Below are 18,239 nucleotides of genomic sequence, written 5' to 3'. Positions count from 1 at the left end.
AGTATATACAAAGATAGGTCAAAGTGACATTACGTTAACCAACCATTCAGAAACGTCCTGTTCAAGCCTTAATTGTCGAACTTCTTAGTTCAAATTAATACGTTTGCACAGATGTGTCCTCAGAGACTCCCGCTGCCATTCTTCAAAATATAGCCTCAACTGTTGTCAAGGCAACACTCCACGTGTGTTGTGTCAACGCCCCACAGAACAGAGGGGCGGGGTAAGCAAAGCTCATTATCATTTAAAGAGACATGCACTTAAACGGCGTGCTGAAAACAGAGCTGTTTTTGACCAGGTAACATGAGGCGCCGCCAGTGTGTGTAGGCTACTCATAGAGAATAATGTGTTCGAATTTTAAAGACATGGCACTGCGCGGCCATAAACTGAGAGAGTGCGTGTCCGGTGTGTGATACCTCGAGTTGTCCTAGACGCAACGCGGTGCGGCGCTGCGCTTCTCGTCCGGTGTGTGCGACCCCCGTTAGCCGTGGCTACAGAGCGACGAGGCCACAAAATTGTTGAGTTATGTTTACCAGCTGTGCCGTGCTTATCATATTATACAGTGCTCTACTGGCTGAAGTAGTGAGAGTTAAAGAAGCGGGTCAAGTCTTCGAATTGTTGCTAACCTCTATATTGCTGTTTTCTCCAGGTCATTTTGAATGGACAGCTTTGTCACTGATAACCTAACTGAGTGGCGGCTGTCTGAGTTGATAGAGAATTTTAGAGGTGAGCATTTTACCCTTACTTCCCTTATATAATCTCTCTATACCTAAACATTTTCTTTAATAAGGCTTAAATGTGTCAGTGCAAGATTTTGTGAAAGTCACAACTTCTTCGACAGTGGGTATGCATATCTATAAAACCCTAAAAGATACTTGTGCCTTGTCTTTAAGCTGTTATGCATAAGAATGGGCCAGATATTCACCTTTGCATTAATGTCATTACACTTGTTAATGAAAGAAAAGATGGACAGTATAAACTGTCATTCACACAAAATGGGTAAGGGACTGTTCATTTTTTATTTTTGGGGCCACCGGAGGAGTTTTGAGATCTGTTGTCAAAAAAGACATGACCCTCCCTTCGCCAGCAATACATTTTTCTATGACCCTCCAAAATGATTGTGAAAAAAGGCATGACCCTCCCCGATAATTTATTGATTAGCCTACTTCTGTACTGGTTTGCGCTTGGCAAAGATGTTCAGATAGCCATTGTTTTTTTTTGTTTTTTGTTTTTTTTTAACCATAACGTTAAACTCTTGCTTTCTCATCTTACTAGGGCTGTAACGATAGACCAAACCTACGATTCGGTTCGTATCACGATTTTTGATTTTAGATTTGAAAAAAATCATGTTTTCGGTGCGGTGTGACTCATTCAACATGTGGGTGGCGCTGCCAATAAAGCATCTAAAAGCTGTCATAAAGAACCGGCAAAAGTAATGATTACTAATATGTCAAATATAGCAAGGAGACATTTTAATTGTTTATTAATAAACAAGTGTTTTCTGTGTCGACTGCAAAGATGAAGTTGACGATGCGTCGCAATCTTCTCAGAACGCGCCAGAGAGAAATGCACATTTCATAAGCAGAAAGCAGTCTGTTTTCCTTCGTTTTGAATTGTTCTGTTTAAGAGTAGACATTTCAAGCTTTCTATATATTTCTCAGGTCTGTGAGGCAAGTAGCATAGCCTATCTTACGCTGAGTTTCGGTTCATTTATGAGACAAGATCCAGTTCACTCGCCCGCGCCTCCGTGTCATGATTAGCTATTTTCTACTATATTTACTTCTTATTTATTAAATCCAGATGAAACATTGATTAAAATTAAGATACAATTAATAAAAAAACGAAATTCACTTTAAAGAAAGGCTTTGTGCTTTCTGTTTGAGGTCTCTGTGAAATTTCGCTTTCAGAGCAGTCATGTCCGTAATGGAGAACTGTCACGTCCGTAACATTGTTTTTTTTTTTTTTTTACATAAATGCGAACACGAAAAATAAAATAAAAATAATATAATATTTTATGTTCTGTGGAGGCCGATCTTTATTAATCCGGTGGGTATATATCTTTTGGTTTGCACAGTGTACTAATTTATAGAATTAGGCTACTAAAAAATATTTTGCGTCACGTCACGTGTATTTCCCTCATATTAAATATAAAACGCATGTGTAGACTGATATTTTTCTAATGTCTTGACTCCTTTCAGACGTTTCAAAATATTGGTATTAAATGCATTTTCTGAGAATTTATATTTCAAGTTTTGACTCCAAATGTCACGTCCATAACACTGGAATCGCCCAATTTTAACGAATTTATAGATGTGGTATAAATATATCCCATATAAAGATGTGGTAGCCCTACATCTTACACATCGTGGAAACAAAATAAGAATGGAAACTAAAATATGGTAGTATCGCGCTATACAGCGCACATTCTATCAGCGCGGTTCTTGCTCCTCAGTCCCAATACTTTAAAACTCGACGTACATTCACGTCACACATGTTAATGCAGCGGTAGAGTTACACTCACAGGACACTGTGCACTTATTCGCAATCACAAAAGTTCATTAATTGCTCGTGCTTTAAAGCTTTGCCGGGTAAACATTTCTTTGGCATTCTGTTCTGACATGATGCACTTTTTCTAAGCGCGAACTGAAGTGCGCGCGCACTGTCAAACAGCGCCAAACTGGATTTTTGTTGGGTCAGACCCATCTGATATCGAAGGGGGGCTGATAACGCGAGATCAACATGGAGCTAAATGGAAAAAAATAGCACCAAACAAGCCACTTTGAAATGTTGCTGTTTTCATGAATATAAAAGTTGGGTGACCCTCCCCCTAGACTAAAAAAAGTTCGATGACCCTCCCCTCAACAAAGAATAAAAAGACATGACCCTCCCCTATTTTCCTCCGGTGGCCCCTTCCATAAATACCGAACGGTCCCTAATGCTGCAAAATAACCACATTAGTTAACTAGCAATTTGGGCCAAAAAAAAAACAAAAAAACACAGCATTCCCTTAAAAGTGATTATTTGTTAGCTTAATAATGAAAGTGTCTGGTGAGTGGTTCACAATTGTCTCGACTTATTAACAGTACTCATGATGTCTTGTTTTCTGTCTTTCAGATGAAGACATACTGTAGATGAGGAGGCATTTCTTCTCTTTGATGAGGACACTATCAAAAATCTTGTCCCCAAAGTTGGCCCCAGGCTTAAATTCCTGAGGCTCTTCAGAGAATTGTCGTTTATTTTTCTATTTTTTATTTCTAATATTGTTATTACAGTGTGACCTAAAATAAATAGGAAAATAAACATGTCCAACTGTGTGTTTTTTTTCATATAGATTTTAATTTAATGCAATAAAAATGTAAAAGTGCTTGAAGTGTGTAATATAATGTAAAACAAAGTTTTATTTTCTGAAATAAGGCATACTGGGATAGTACATCCCCATACATACAGCATAAAATTAGATCACTAGCCAAGGAACCTTTCCTTCTTTAGATAATCAGAAACCTTGAGAAATGATATAAAAGCTGATCAGTCCACCCCTCCCCTGTCTCACTTGCTCCACAGTGTACTTCTGTGACTCTGTGTGGCAACTGGGACATTCTTGCAAGAAATTTTAAATGATCTTTAAATGAAACTTTTAAATGATCATTGGAATTCAGAGCGTCTCTTACGCAGTGACGAGTGTTTAATTAATTTTTGCCACAACAGGGTCAAAAAGAATAACCCAATTTTCTGGGTTGAAATAACCCAGAAATTAGTTGGTCCCTTTTTAACCCAGGAGTTGGGTCAAAAATAACCCATTATGGGTTATTTTTGACCCAGGAGTTTTTAGTGCACACACTCACACACACCATGTTGGTTGTTATGTATGTTTTGTTTTTGTTGCATATTAATAAAAAAAAATAATAATAACTGCATGAAGCAAACAAACATTAAGTAAAAGTGAAAGCAAATGAGACAGATCTCTCTCTTTACTGAAGAGCCAAAAGCATAAGAGAAGAAAAGTGTCCAGTTTCAAAGACAGATGAAAGTATATCTTGCGTTTGCATGGAAGAGTAGAAGTTGAAGAGAAACTAGATGTTCTAATAAAATAAAAAAAATATGAAGAATTAGTTAAAAAATAATATCAGATTCATGTCTCTCTTAAAAGTGTTATGACTTCTTCAGCTCCTGAACTTTGCCTTGAAATGTTTTAGTTTTTTCCAGTGTGGATTTTCTGGCACTCGTTCAGTTCATCTTCTGTAGTAAAGGACTTCAGCACTGAAACACACACCGCCGTGTCTTTTCTGCTGTAATATTACTAATGAATCTTCTCCTTTGTGTGAATCTTCAGGTGTTTCTTTAGGACTGAAGCCCAATGAAACTTCAGAATGAGCAGAAGTGATTTCAGAGTGAAAGCCTGAGCCGCTTCTTCCCAGTGTGAACTCTCATGTGAATCTTCAGACTTGATTTACCGATTTTGATTTTACAGACAGCATTTTTAGCTTCTGTTTTTCTTTTCTCATTCACATCCATCAGGTCTAAAAGAAACATAAAATCAAGTGAGATTTCAAACGAGAAACAAACATGAAATGAAAAGTGAAGCTCAAAGTCAAGATCACTGATGAGTTCAACAGTCATTTTAATCCCATCAAGTCTGGTCAACAACTGCTGTGCACAATTATGATCTATTTTAATGTCATGAAGATGGCCTCTAGGCAAAAATGTGAGAATTTGTTGACAGACCATCTTTTCACACCGAACCATACACAAATGTGTGTTGGACTGAAGGAAAAGCACATTCACGCCTGTTCAACAGAGGGCGATACATGCAAACTTTCAGCCGTCGAAAAAATGTCTGCCAAAGCAATAAATGTAAAAGTCTTGTAAATGTAAAAAAAAAAATTAAAAAAAACTTTTAAATTGGACTATTTTACACAATTGACTAATCATGGATTACTCGCGTAGTTCAAAGTGTTCATGAAATGCCAATGTTTCATTTAAAGTAGTTTTAACCTTTAATGCTGGTTTCACTAGTGCCACCAAATGCTCTTAAATGTGTATTTTGCAGCAGCTCAAAGTGTATATCTTATTGGTAAGCACATTTCTTTAAAGACCAAAGAAAAAAAAAAGAAAGAAAAAAGCATTGCTTCATTAGTAGGTGAATATTCCAGCCCAGCAAGAATGTCTCTACTTTTTCTAATCAAAATGTGTTAAGTGTGAAAAGGCTTTCACACCTCCCAGTTCACCCGCACTTTAGGCTTTTCCAGGGTCAAATTCATATCAAATGTCAAAATAATTAATCAAATATTAAAGGGGTTCTATTATGCCCTTTTATGAAGTCTTAATTTTGTTTTTGGGGTATGCTAGAATATGCTTTCATGCTTGATTGTTAAAAAAAACAAAAAAAACATTGTACATTATTACAGCTCCTCTGTCCCTAGTCTGGTTGAATGCTTCAATCAGTATTTCCTTCGAAAATATGAAATGTGCTGTGATTGGTTAGCTGGCCCAGTGTGTTATGATTGGCAGCGCTTAGCACGTATTCAGGAAATTTCCAACCCCTTACCATAACAGCAAGCTCTAGTACTTAGATGTAAATATTATTGATGGCCTCAATTTCAAACCAATTGCAGCCTGATTAATGTTCTTACACATTTTATGTACAATGATTATACATATTAGATTATAAACCATTAAAACCTATGTCGGGGAAAAAAAATGATGGTAATACAAACCGTAATCAATCACAAATACTTCCTGAACAGAATGGAAGCTTTATGTGAAAACATTTTTTAAAGCTCTTAGTCCCTCCGGAAGAGTCTCATGCTATTATAACCTAATCTAGCTTCCACTACCCAGTGAAATAGGTTTACCCTTATCAGATCAAGAAACAACTAACTGATTTCTCTTCCTTTGTATTTTAATTATGTTTGCATAGTAACACAATGATGCTTTCGGGATATATATTTTTTTTTTATGGTTTTGAGAACTGAATACAGGAGTTATGAACCAACGAAGCATGAAGTTCACTTACCCGCCTCACAGTTGAAAGAGCCAATAATAAAGCAGCCTTTAGCGAAAAGAGCTTTAAATCAATACCACCTATAGGCTCAAAAGGGGCTGAGGACCACAGACAGATCCCACAATCGAGCTTATAAACAAATAAACCTTTTTCAAGGTTTATGTAAACCTTATTTATTTTATAAATCAAATAAAAAAGGCTTATAAACCTTGATCAGATGCCACGCACCTCTCATAAACCTACAGTTGAGCGGGTGTTTCTGTCCCCACACAGCATGCAGAAATCGCAGCAAAATATGCCTTTAGAAAAGAAAAGGATCTCCCCTTATCTAAAAGCTCCTGCAGGAAGCATGACACGTCCACAAAAGAACAGAGAAAGGGAACAATGCATCTGTGCACACAGTTGCTCAAACATTCATTTCTGATCATAAGCTCTGAGGGTGTTTGAAAAAATTCAGAACGCTAGAGCTTCAATGCATAAGCCTGTAACAATTAAGGTTAACCTTTCATGGGCCATCCCCAGAGAGCCACTTTGTCCAGGCTTGGACAAAAACATCCCTGTGCACTTGAGAGAGGTTGAGTTGAGGTTGTACAGCAAATTGCAGATTATAACCCCTGACTGTAACGGATAAAACCCAGGGATGTACTGTGCATATGTGCCCACTTGCTGCAGCTCCTGCTCACTTGTCAGCGCCATCACGGCGGCGCCATCTAGCAGCAAAGCTGGGAACTGCAGCTCTGATCTAGACAGTTTCGTTTTTGTTTTGCCCTTCATTATGGGCTCATGGGCAGAAGGGGAGAAATGATCTGTGGGGCACTGGGGAATTGGGTGTTAACTTCACAACTCAACTGATAAGTTAACTTTTTCCCAGTAAACAATTCATGTGAACAATTTCCCAGTAAACAACTCCCTCACACTTGTTTGGAGGGGGAGAAAACAACTCTTTAAAACCACACTGGGACCACTGTAATAAGCCATTTAATGGGTGGAGCATGTGACTGTAGCCTCTGGCCTTCCTAACAGGGATGGAAATTAGCACAAGCCACCAGCCAAATGCTGGTGATTTTGTGTTGTGACTGGTAAACTTGCTTCACCTACCAGCCACCGTGGCAGGTAAATAAAAGTAGCATGCCGTTTCACCCGGACACTTTTAGAGGAGGCACACCATGAGACTTTACCCTATGGAATAAACGGCTTAAGTATTGTAGATCTTGTAGTATTAATTTTCACATGCAGTTACACATTGTTGGTTAAAAACAAGAAATTGACTGGTACAAACGTTGAGTGGCTGGTAGATTTTGGAATCCACCAGCCACAGTGGCAGGTGGACAAAAAAGTTAATTTCCATCCCTGCTTCCTAGACAGCTTTCCCCATTTTCATTCAACAGAGTTTCACCGCTGCACGCTGCTCTACCTGAGCTGGGGAGGGGGACCCATAATAATGAGAATAACTTTCTCATTATAATGACTTGAACCCAAAGGCCTAAAATTAACACTCGCCAACCACCACATGCAAGTAAAAATTGGAGTTGGCGAGTATACAAAACTGTGTCAAATAGAGCTTTTTGGTCTAAACTCCACTTGCCGTGTTTGGAGACAGAAGAAGGATGAGTACAACCCCAAGAACACCATCCCAACCGTGAAGCATGGAGGTGAAAACATCATTCTTTGGGGATGCTTTTCTGCAAAGGGTACAGGACGACTGCACCGTACTGAGGGGAGGATGGATGGGGCCATGTATCGCGAGATCAACAACCTCCTTCCCTCAGTAAGAGCACTGAAGATGGGTCGTGGCTGGGTCTTCCAGCATGACAACGACCCGAAACACAGCCAGGGCAACTAAGGAGTGGCTCCGTAAGAAGCATCTCAAGGTCCTGGAGTGGCCTAGCCAGTCTCCAGACCTGAACCCAATAGAAAATCTTTGGATGGAGCTGAACGTCCGTATTTCCCAGCGACAACCCCGAAACCTGAAGGATCTGGAGAAGGTTTGTATGGAGGTGTGGGCCAAAATCCCTGCTGCAGTGTGTGCAAACCTGGTCAAGAACTACAGGAAATGTATGATCTCTGTAATTGCAAACAAAGGTTTCTGTACCAAATATTAAGTTCTGCTTTTCTGATGTATCAAATACTTATGTCATGCAATAAAATGCAAATGAATTACTTAAAAATCATACAAAGTGATTTTCTGGATTTTTGTTTTAGATTCTGTCACTCACAGTTGAAAAGTACCTATGATACAAATTACAGACTTCTACATGCTTTGTAAGTGGGAAAACCTGCAAAAATGGCAGTGTATTAAAATACTTGATCTCCCAACTGTATATAGCCTATTACAGCGCTACTTTATTTCACTCCAGAATTCTAGAACTAATCTGTAGATACAAAAATTATTTCTGGACTATATCTGTTCCATCACCAAAACATTCATGAGTCATGACAGTTTTATCTTGTCCATGCTGGAAAATAATCATGACCACACGACATTAATTATATAGGCCTAAATAATGTTTTAAGCACGGCCATTTAAAACCAGGGAATTAATGTAAACACAGATATTGGATTTCAGTCCTGTAAAGTGAATGTAAACAGGCGGGCCACAAAAAAAAAAAAAAAAAAAAAAAAAAACGGATATAGTCAAAAGATTGGATCTGTGCATTAAGACTTGCAGTGTAAATGCAGCCTATGGGCCCTATTTTAACGATCTGAAACACAAGTATCAAGCGTGAAACGCAAGTAACTTTGTGGGTGGTTCTTGGGCGCAGTTGCTATTATACCGGCGGGATAAATTACTCTTGAGCCCGACGCAAATCTAAAATGGGTTGGTCTGAAGTAGCTTCATTATTCATAGGTGTGGTTTGGGCGTAACGTGAAATAAACCAATCAGAGCGACATCTCACATTCCCTTTAAGAGCAGGCGCAAAATTAGCAATTTTGACAAGCAAATACCAAGAAATAGGTTGCAGCAGTTTGTCTTTCGACTTCAATTGCAAAATCCGTGATGGGACTGAGCTCGAATAGCTTCAGCATCAGCGACTTTTTATTGTATGAAATCTCTGTCAATCAAAAGGAGATGCAGTCTTCGACAGACCCTCCAATCATCACGCTGAAGCCTGGAGTCCAGGCCAGCCCACTCCTCTATTCACTCCCAGAGACGCCGAGCATCCGCAGGCGGGACATAATCGCAGCATTTATCCAATCACCGTCTAGTTTCGAAGCACTGAAAAAAACTGTTCAAAGCAGTCCCACTGCAGTCAATGGACGCTGGGCTTCAACTGGGAAATGCACTGACGCTACGGGAATGTATGAGAAGGAAATTGAGTCAGCTGACCTGCTATAGGTAACTGATTCTGAACGAACTCATCTTTGAGATAAACGTGTTCTAACGTATTTTTAGTCAATAAAATGTTAACACAATAGTACATATTTGACCATTAATTTTTTTGACATTATAGGGGAAGCCGAGCTTCCCTTGCAGTCTTAAAGAAATCCCCACTGCTGGAAACCCCCTAGGACTTTGTCATGAGTCAGGTTATCTTCTCTTTGTTTCTCACTATTCTTTTGCACACACACACACTCTCTCCTTGATAGTATGGCCCACCCAATCAGAAGCTTGGCCCACCCTGGCCCCACACCACATAACAGCCACACCATGCTCTTATGCAGTGAAACATACATATCGTGGAGCAGAGATGACACTGACAACGTGCTGACAGACAGGACAGATCAGGTTACTTTTAATATGAAACCGTCTCAACTTTAAAATTTGGTCATTTTTTAACGAAATTTCAAAAATAAATACCGTTTTGTGGCTCTTTAATGTGTCTGACAGATCGCTGTAGTTCCTCAGTTAAAGCTGCTCGTGAACCGATCATCTCTTCCTTCTAGTTAAATTATATCATCAAATAAACATTAATGAACATCAGAAAGAATGTTGTTTTAACCGTAGAAAGACGTCAGTACACACACCGTTATTCAAGTTCAAGTCCTCCAACGTTAATCGACTAACTCTCCACTCTCCTGACTGCTTTGTCGGATGCAGATGGCGGATTATGATTGGTCAGATTGCCTGTCAATCAAACTCCCTGCGAAGGGCCAATTCAAATTCAGCTCCAGATATTTTTATTTTCTGTTTTCTTCCCAACCCGCTCTTTTTTCTCTGAGACAGATTAAGCTCATTCACTTCGCTACCTTTGAGGTAAACGGACGTGCTAAATTATGAAGCGACTAAAACTTAATTTTTTCCTCTCACGATAAGTAAAATCATTCCAAAAACCATGGCAACAGACGTTGGTAGGTTTATGTACTATAATACCATTATTATTTATCGAAGGAGATGTGTGTGTGTTTTCCAAGCATTAATGGTAAGGAACGACCTTTATTATACTTGTGAGTGGCACATATGAGGAGTTTCTGGGTGTTTCTCCCTCATATCTGCTTCGAGGTCTTGATTGTGGCATTTATTTGAGGTTTAGAATCCATTATCCATTAAATCCATTATTCCATTATTATTTATTTTTTGTCTTATATGAATTTAATAAAGAACTCTGTCTCGTATCCTGTCCAAACACACCACGTCATCTACGTCAGGTGACCTGTAAATGCGCAAAAACAGTGCAGTTTTGCGAAATATTTCTTTTACTAATTGCCTGAAAAACCACCTCATGCGAGCGTAAAAAGGTTTTTGCGATAAATGGGAGTTTTCGCGAAATTTACGTGTTTCCATTGGGCGTATTTTCAATTCGCAACTTCAAATTGCGCAATTTGAAAGGTAATGGAAACGCGGCTATTGATGGAACTGGATGTTTCAGAGCCCACAAGTGCAATCTCTGGCCACTTTGAGTCCAGATCATAAACTACTATGAAGAAACACAAGATGGGGAACATCATGGAGTTCACCGCAGACATCCAGTTGATTGTGGTCCCACGGATGAGTTGGTCAAGGCAAAGATCCCAGTGGCGTTAATTTTGAGGCAATTTTGATGAATTGTTTTAGTTTTTGTCTAGTTTTAGTCGACGAAATACAATAAAACTTTAGTTGACTAAATTATAATAAAATTATAGTATATAAAATTAATCATTACGCCTGGAGAAAACATCTATTAACCTGTTAACCCTCTGGAGTCTGAGCTGTTTTCTGGGCCCTGGAGGTGTTCTGACATGCTCTGACATTTGTGCTTTTTTCAGTTATTTATAAACATGTTAATGGCAAAGGTGTAAATTCACTCTATATAGCACAAACAGGGCTACCAAAATATCTGATCAACATGCATGTATATGTTTGAATTTTTAAGAGAATAATGTTTATGCGTGGTTATTGGAAAAAATAAAAATGAAAGTTGCAGAAATAAGGCCACAAAACACATACTAAATATGTGGCAATAAGACTTTTGACTAAAGGATATCATCGCCTATAGTTTTTTCTTCAAAATTATGTGAAAATAGTCTTGCTTTATCGTTCACATAAAACCATACATTGATTTAAATTGATGTAAAACAGGTTTTGCTTGGAAAGCCAATATGCGAGGGGGGCGTGAACGAGGAGTGGTTTACACCCACTCTGCATAATGAGCCATTCACTCAGGTGTGACAACTGACTGAGCCACAATGCAAGGACCATTTAAGATTTTGCTTACATCTATCTTGTAAATATGTTTTGCTATTTTATTAAAAAGGTTACAATTACAACAATTTCAACAATATTTCAAGTGTACTCTTTCTTTGTAAAAAAAAGATTATAGGCCTACATTTTATCTATGTATTCATTACTTTGAATATAGCCAACATTGGAACAGCTAACATCTTAGTTGATGACTTTATTTTTGACAAAAATAGTAGGCTATTTTATATATAGAAATTGCTAAACAAAAGCTTATTTGACGAGGCAGTATATTCTACAGTAAAAACTGTACCCAAATCTACTAAACAAAATGTTGTCTTTCATATTTCACCTGACTGTAACGTTGTTTTCATGAAATACGCTTACACACGCTTAAAATGATGATAATTAAGTGTAAAGATAGGTATTACTGAAAATATTTGGTGTTTGGGGTGAGGATTGGGGTTGATCCATTTATAAAGTAGCTGTTTTTTATTTATTTTTCTGATGTGCACAAATAAGCGACAGGTATCATAAGATTTTCTTCTCCATGTTCCTTTTTTTCTATTCTTTTATTCGTTCATGCATGTAATAATGAATGAATGAATGAATTTATGTATGACTTGTGCAATAAAAAAAAAAAATATATATATAAAAAAAATACGATAGGCTATTGACTCGCGATCTTCGCAGTAGGCTAGTGAACGCACCGGAGAAACGCACATTTATTAGGCTACATAGTTTTTTTGTTTTGGATGGTTTTGTTTAGAACCAGCTTTCTGTAAATATATTTCACATTTTTTAGACATGTGAGGCGAGTAGGCTACGGTCTGGTTGATGATCTCCAGTTCAAGCACCTTATGTTGTGATTGCTAGCCTATATTTACTTTAAATACAGGAAATTTGTTAATGAAAAAATATTAAAATTAAGATACAATTGATACAAAACGAAATTCGTTTTAAAGAAAGGATTTGTACTTTCTGTTTTGAGGTCTCTGTGAATGTTTGAAAGTCTTTAGTGCTTTTTAAAAACGCGCTCACGTCCATAATGGAGAACTGTCACGTAATATTGTTTTTTGCCAGCTGTGGTAAACAGCGCGCATCTATGCCGTTCATTCATTCATAAACAGAAACCCGAGAAGGAAAAACTTACTAGTATTCCTCAGCTCGTATTCCTCGTATTCCTCATTATTCCTCACAGCGCTGCATTGTAAACAAGTAATGTTCTGAATAAACTTGTGTTTTGGTTTTGTCGAGCTGATGGGGGCGTTCACAGGATTGCGTGGATTACCTCAGCCATTTGCGTTTGAATAGCATGCGCTCTCCGTGGGCGGAGTCACATTACATTTGAATTAGCTCTAATGAGGTCTACTGGAATCGCTCTCTTTTAATACAGATTTCACAAGATGAGAATATTTGTTTTTTATATAAATTACTTCATTAAAAAGAAGAGAATTCAAGCTTCATGCCTGTGTGTCTGAATGCCTGTTTGACTGAGTATTCGCTTTGTTATTGTTTATTTTCGGACGCGTTTCAGAATGGACTACACGGACAGAGAGTAGGCAGAACTCGCTTCGTGTTTATTTTTCTTTATTTGGCAAAAAGCACAACACTATGTTTTTATTGTGAGTATACACAAAAATAATACACATTTAACAGAATCGATTGATGTATGAAACTTGTTTTGTAAAATCAAAGTCAAAAGAGAATTTCGGGTCTCAATCAACTCATAAGGAAAAAAATCGAGCAGATCACGCCGGCGTGATCTCAGACCCCTGAGGGTTAATATGAATAATTTAATATTAGTTTGAACATGCAATACAGACACAGGTTAAACTGCTGTAACATAAAAAAAATCTTAAAATTAAATAAACCACTTCTCCTAAAGTAGAGCAGTCTTTTTTTCTTCTTCTTACATACATCATTCTTTATTCTTTCAGGCAGACATATTTATTTGGATAAATTACATATAATTAATCATCATTAAAGCTATTAAAGCGCAGTCTTTCGCGTCTTCACTCATTCAGATCTATCCATATGTCTGCTCTTCTCTTTCTCCCAGACGTTTACATTTATGAACGATTTATGAGACATGCATCAAGCTCATGCCAACTCATGTCCCGCCGGGTAGATCAGGACGTTGCAGTTCAAATGTGTGCATCTACCACACACACATCAGTTCTGACTGGACCTCTTAAATTGTTTGGATAGTGACAGTATGAACAACAAAAGTGAGACTGTGTTGAGTGCAGTGCTTATGGTGGAGGGAGTGTAATAAAGCAAACTGCAACAGAAAAGTGTGGGGTGGGAAAAGTTAATAATTGTTTCTGGGTTGTTTAGTGCATTGAACTGTTACTAGTTTTAGTGCAGTGTTGTGCTTATGGGACTGGGGATATAGAGGAGCAAACTGCAACACTGCAGGTTGGGCTGGATGAAGGAAGGATTACAAATGATTTTTATTGAGAAACATAATTATTTCAAGTGTGTTGGGGTTTAGACGATTTCTCTTCTGGGACAAAACCTCTCCAGCCTTGGAAAAGATCATTTCGCAAGGAACAGAGGATGCAGGCAGCGGCGGTTTCTTCATTAGGGCGATCGGGCGACGCACCACCAAAGTGTGAAAGGGACTTTTTCAATCACAATCTCATTCAACCACAGAGTTACGCTAGCAGTCACTCACTGTTGTTCTGCCTCTGGATCAAGGTTATTTTCGTAAACGAAAACTGAAACTAAGACTAAAACTATTGGTCAAAAAACATTTTCGTAAACTGAAATAAAATAAAAAATTAATTATAAATGAAATACTAAAACTAAACGAAACTAACAAGTTACTGAAAAACTAACCGAAGTAAAATAATAATTAGCAAAATTAAATAATCGTTTTCGTAATTAATAAGATCTTTACTTTGCCGGAAAATCTGACCTGTGGCTGTTTAGGGAAATGCCTGTATATGGCGCTTCACACGCGTGTGAAGTTGCTGAGGCGATTAACCGCTGTCCTGTGAAGCGCTCAATGAAGGACCATAGCATCGAACACATCGCTAGTCCTAAAGTGGCTGTGGCAGTGGAATGGGAACTACCACAAGGTAATGAGACGCAAGTTGGACTTCTTTTTACTTGTGCGCAGCATTTTTAGAGTGCTGTTTCATTTGCGAGACGCGGGTGCAACAGCAAAACAAATCCGTCAAGCACAACTAAAACTAAAACTGAAACTAAATAAAATAAAAACTAAATAGAAATGTGTTTGCAAAATAAAAACTAAACTAAAACTAACAAAACCATAAATGAAACTAACTAAAACTAAACTGAAGTTTAAAGCAAAATTGAAAATGATATTAAAATAAAAACTAATTTAAAAAAGCAAAACTATAATAACCTTGCTCTGGATATGGTCCAATCAGCGCCAAGTCACATTCTGTGGAGTACCGCCTCTTTTTGGGCCCAGAGTGTTCCCATAGACTTACATTCAAAGATTTTAGGCTTGTTCGACTTCATGCAGCTCTGCGCAGACCGATCGGCGGCTGACTTGAAGCAGTGCATGCCGGTTAGAAATTTTGTCCGACTTGATACAGCGCCGACGCCACGTGACTGTGACGTATGCCATCAAAGTACCGCGAGAGCGATTCGAGAGTAGCCGGAGAACTCAGCCAGCGCAGCTTCTCAAGAGCGGCTGCACTGGGCTGCAGGAGGGCTGATGACGACACAGCTGTTCCACGATTGGCCGGATTCACCGCATGACAACGATCACATGTGTTTCGTGTTTATTCAAACACCTTTAGTTCTTCTAAAGCTCACAAATAAGATTTTTATAACAGTAAACACTCTTTTCATGTCGTTGCGATGTTATATTATGTCATGTTTATCAAATTAAAACTGATTAAAAAACTCCACTTCATTGATAGTAGCTTATGTTGAACTTTATTCTTGTTCAAACAGACGCTGTATGAAGCAGTACATAAAGTATTGAATGAAAATGTCTCTGAAACATCTGTGTATTATTTGGCAAATATTGCATTTATTTCACTGCAGCTGTGGTAAAGTATGCAAACACCACGTGAGCGGTCACTACGGGAACCAGAAAGTGTCCGACTTCACGTCTCCGTTTGCAGCTCCTCCCCGCCTGCACGCGGCTACTCTCGCCGATCGGTTGCATCCAGCCGCAGGCGATGTCGAACACACCTTTTTTTTTTCGAACTGCAGGCACTGCAATGCATTCTCTATGGGTTCCGGGAGGGCTCACACTAACGTGCTTTCGTCATCATACATAAACTTCACTTGTGCAGCGATTGGTGGAAACAAATATACCTCTAATAATATTTAGCCATAAGCTGAAGTGACATCCAATAATTTCCTCAGTGCATAACTTACATTTCATGGACATATTCTCCATCTGTAAATGTTAGAAAGTCAATATTTCCAGTTTGCTGTCATGAGTGGGCGAGCTTTCTGCAAGCTAAACTTCCGTGAACGAGCGCCGCCACGTGCATGCGAGCCGAACAGACGGAGCGCAATAGAATAGGAGCGCAATTATTCTGACTAAAATATACATTATCACTAAATTATAAACATATTTAGCTAAAATATTTGTTATTGAATATTTGTTGTTGTTGGTGAAAATAAATGTGCTAGAAAATTTCAAACCTACCTTTTAAGTTTAGTAAATTTAACTTCTTTAAAAAGCAAATTTTTTTTTTAGATTTAAAGGAGCTGTATGTAAGAAATCTATTTCAATTAATAATAAAATGGCCCTGATGTGTCACTAGACATTAAGAAATCATGTTCATTTCAAATACTTATATCACTGACAACAGTAGTATGGCTAGGATATTGTCATTTAAAAAGTGGACTTGCAGCCCTCAACTGATGTTGATGTTGTCATTTTGTGTTTTGGCCTGACGCGCCTCCCTCCAGCTATCTACCAATCACGAAGTCAGTAGTGTTTCGGCATCCGGGTTGCCAGCTTTGCTCTAACCTACCCTAACTCTAGTCGGATAAAAATGTCTAACGTTACTAAATCAAAAAGACCTCGTTATAATTCAGAAATTCGTCGTGACAAAGTCCGAAATAAAACCAGAATTTGTATTGGAGATGCTTTTGAAAGATGGAGATGGCTGAAAACGGAGAAGAATTTGAAAACAGACGCCAACGTTGCTAATTTTCTCTTGGACAGGTAAGATTCATCTATGCTTGGCTAACTTGTACTTGATGTCAATGGACATTTCATATATTCATGACAGTCGAACAAAGTTATGCATGTTCGTGCAAAGTAACGTAACATTAGCTCACATGGCCGTATGCTAACATTAGCAATGCATTATAGGAGCCCGTTTCTCTGTCATTTTGCTGAGACGCTGAGGAAAACAACATTAGCACGCCCATTATGGCAATTTGAAACGTAATTGAGACAGAAGCCTAACTTTACCTCAGAAAAAATGATTCGTCATTCGTTCTTCACGTACAGTATATCGTGGACTAAGTTACACATGCTGCAAGTTGACCTGTATGACCATTGCTAATGTAATTTAGTTACTCTAACAATATTTTCTGATGGGACTGAAAACAACCCTGTGATAGCCATTGGTGATATTGAATTTGTCCCGCGTTATAATTGCTGTGGCAAATGTTATTTGTTATGTTATTTGTTAGCCTACTTATGACAAAAACTTTAGTACTTGTAAATCGAGTTTTTTTTTAATCTTTAAGATTATATTTAACTAATGACAATTAGTACATTTTTTAAATACATAATTACTTATCAAAATATCTCTCATGAAGCATAAACATAATTAACAGAAAAAAAAACTTACTGTGTACGTCTCCTCGTCACTTGCCATTGGAAGCTCATTGAAGCAGCCTACGTTTCTGCTGAATCCTGCAGCTTATCTGGCAACCTCGAGTCAGGGGGTAGGGGGAGGGGATACACCGCTCTACAGTATTTTTAAAGTGATTGCAGTACCAGTTTTGACCACAATCCTACATACGGTTCCTTTAATGTTGCAATGTTAGAATGTAATGTGATTTGACCCCTTTTTTGGATAGACTGCAGATAGACAGCACGGTTACACTATGTTTGTTTTTATAACCTTCAATATGAACATTGTTTGTAGGACAATATTGATCAGGATATTAAATATTTTTTTTAAAAATTAAAGTTTTTTTTTTTTTATTCAAATAGAAAAATAATAATTAAATACTCAGATACATCGCCATTTAGCCCAAAAATTCAGATTTATTTGGCAATTGACTATTTCCCAACCCTACCGGCTGAAGTTTTAGCTAAACTTTATCAAATGTTCATCAAATGTTTTTAGAACAAGTGGAAATTCTGGTTTCTGTGAGTTTGTTGGAAGATTGCACTAAATAAACAGTTAAATGTTTGATTCCAGAGTGTAAAAGGCTTATTTTTTCAGACAAAATTATGGTGATATTTCATGTTTGTAATTTTGTTTTGTATTTATTTTGATATTTAATATATAAAAGTTTTAAAAATTAAGTTAATCCAAATAATAATTTATAATTTAATGCTAATTAAACAAATCTCTTTGGTTGAAAGAGTATTTTTACTTTCAGTTGACTATGGAAATGTGATTTGAGTAAATTAATTTTTTTAAGTTGAGATAAAGTAAACCGATTACTTGTAACAAG

This window comes from Abramis brama, assembly GCF_963993115.1.
Source record: "Abramis brama genome assembly, chromosome: 1".
Taxonomy (NCBI): Eukaryota; Metazoa; Chordata; class Actinopteri; order Cypriniformes; family Leuciscidae; genus Abramis; species Abramis brama.
The sequence above is the reverse complement of the archived record's forward strand: the minus strand, read 5'-3'. Positions refer to the sequence as shown.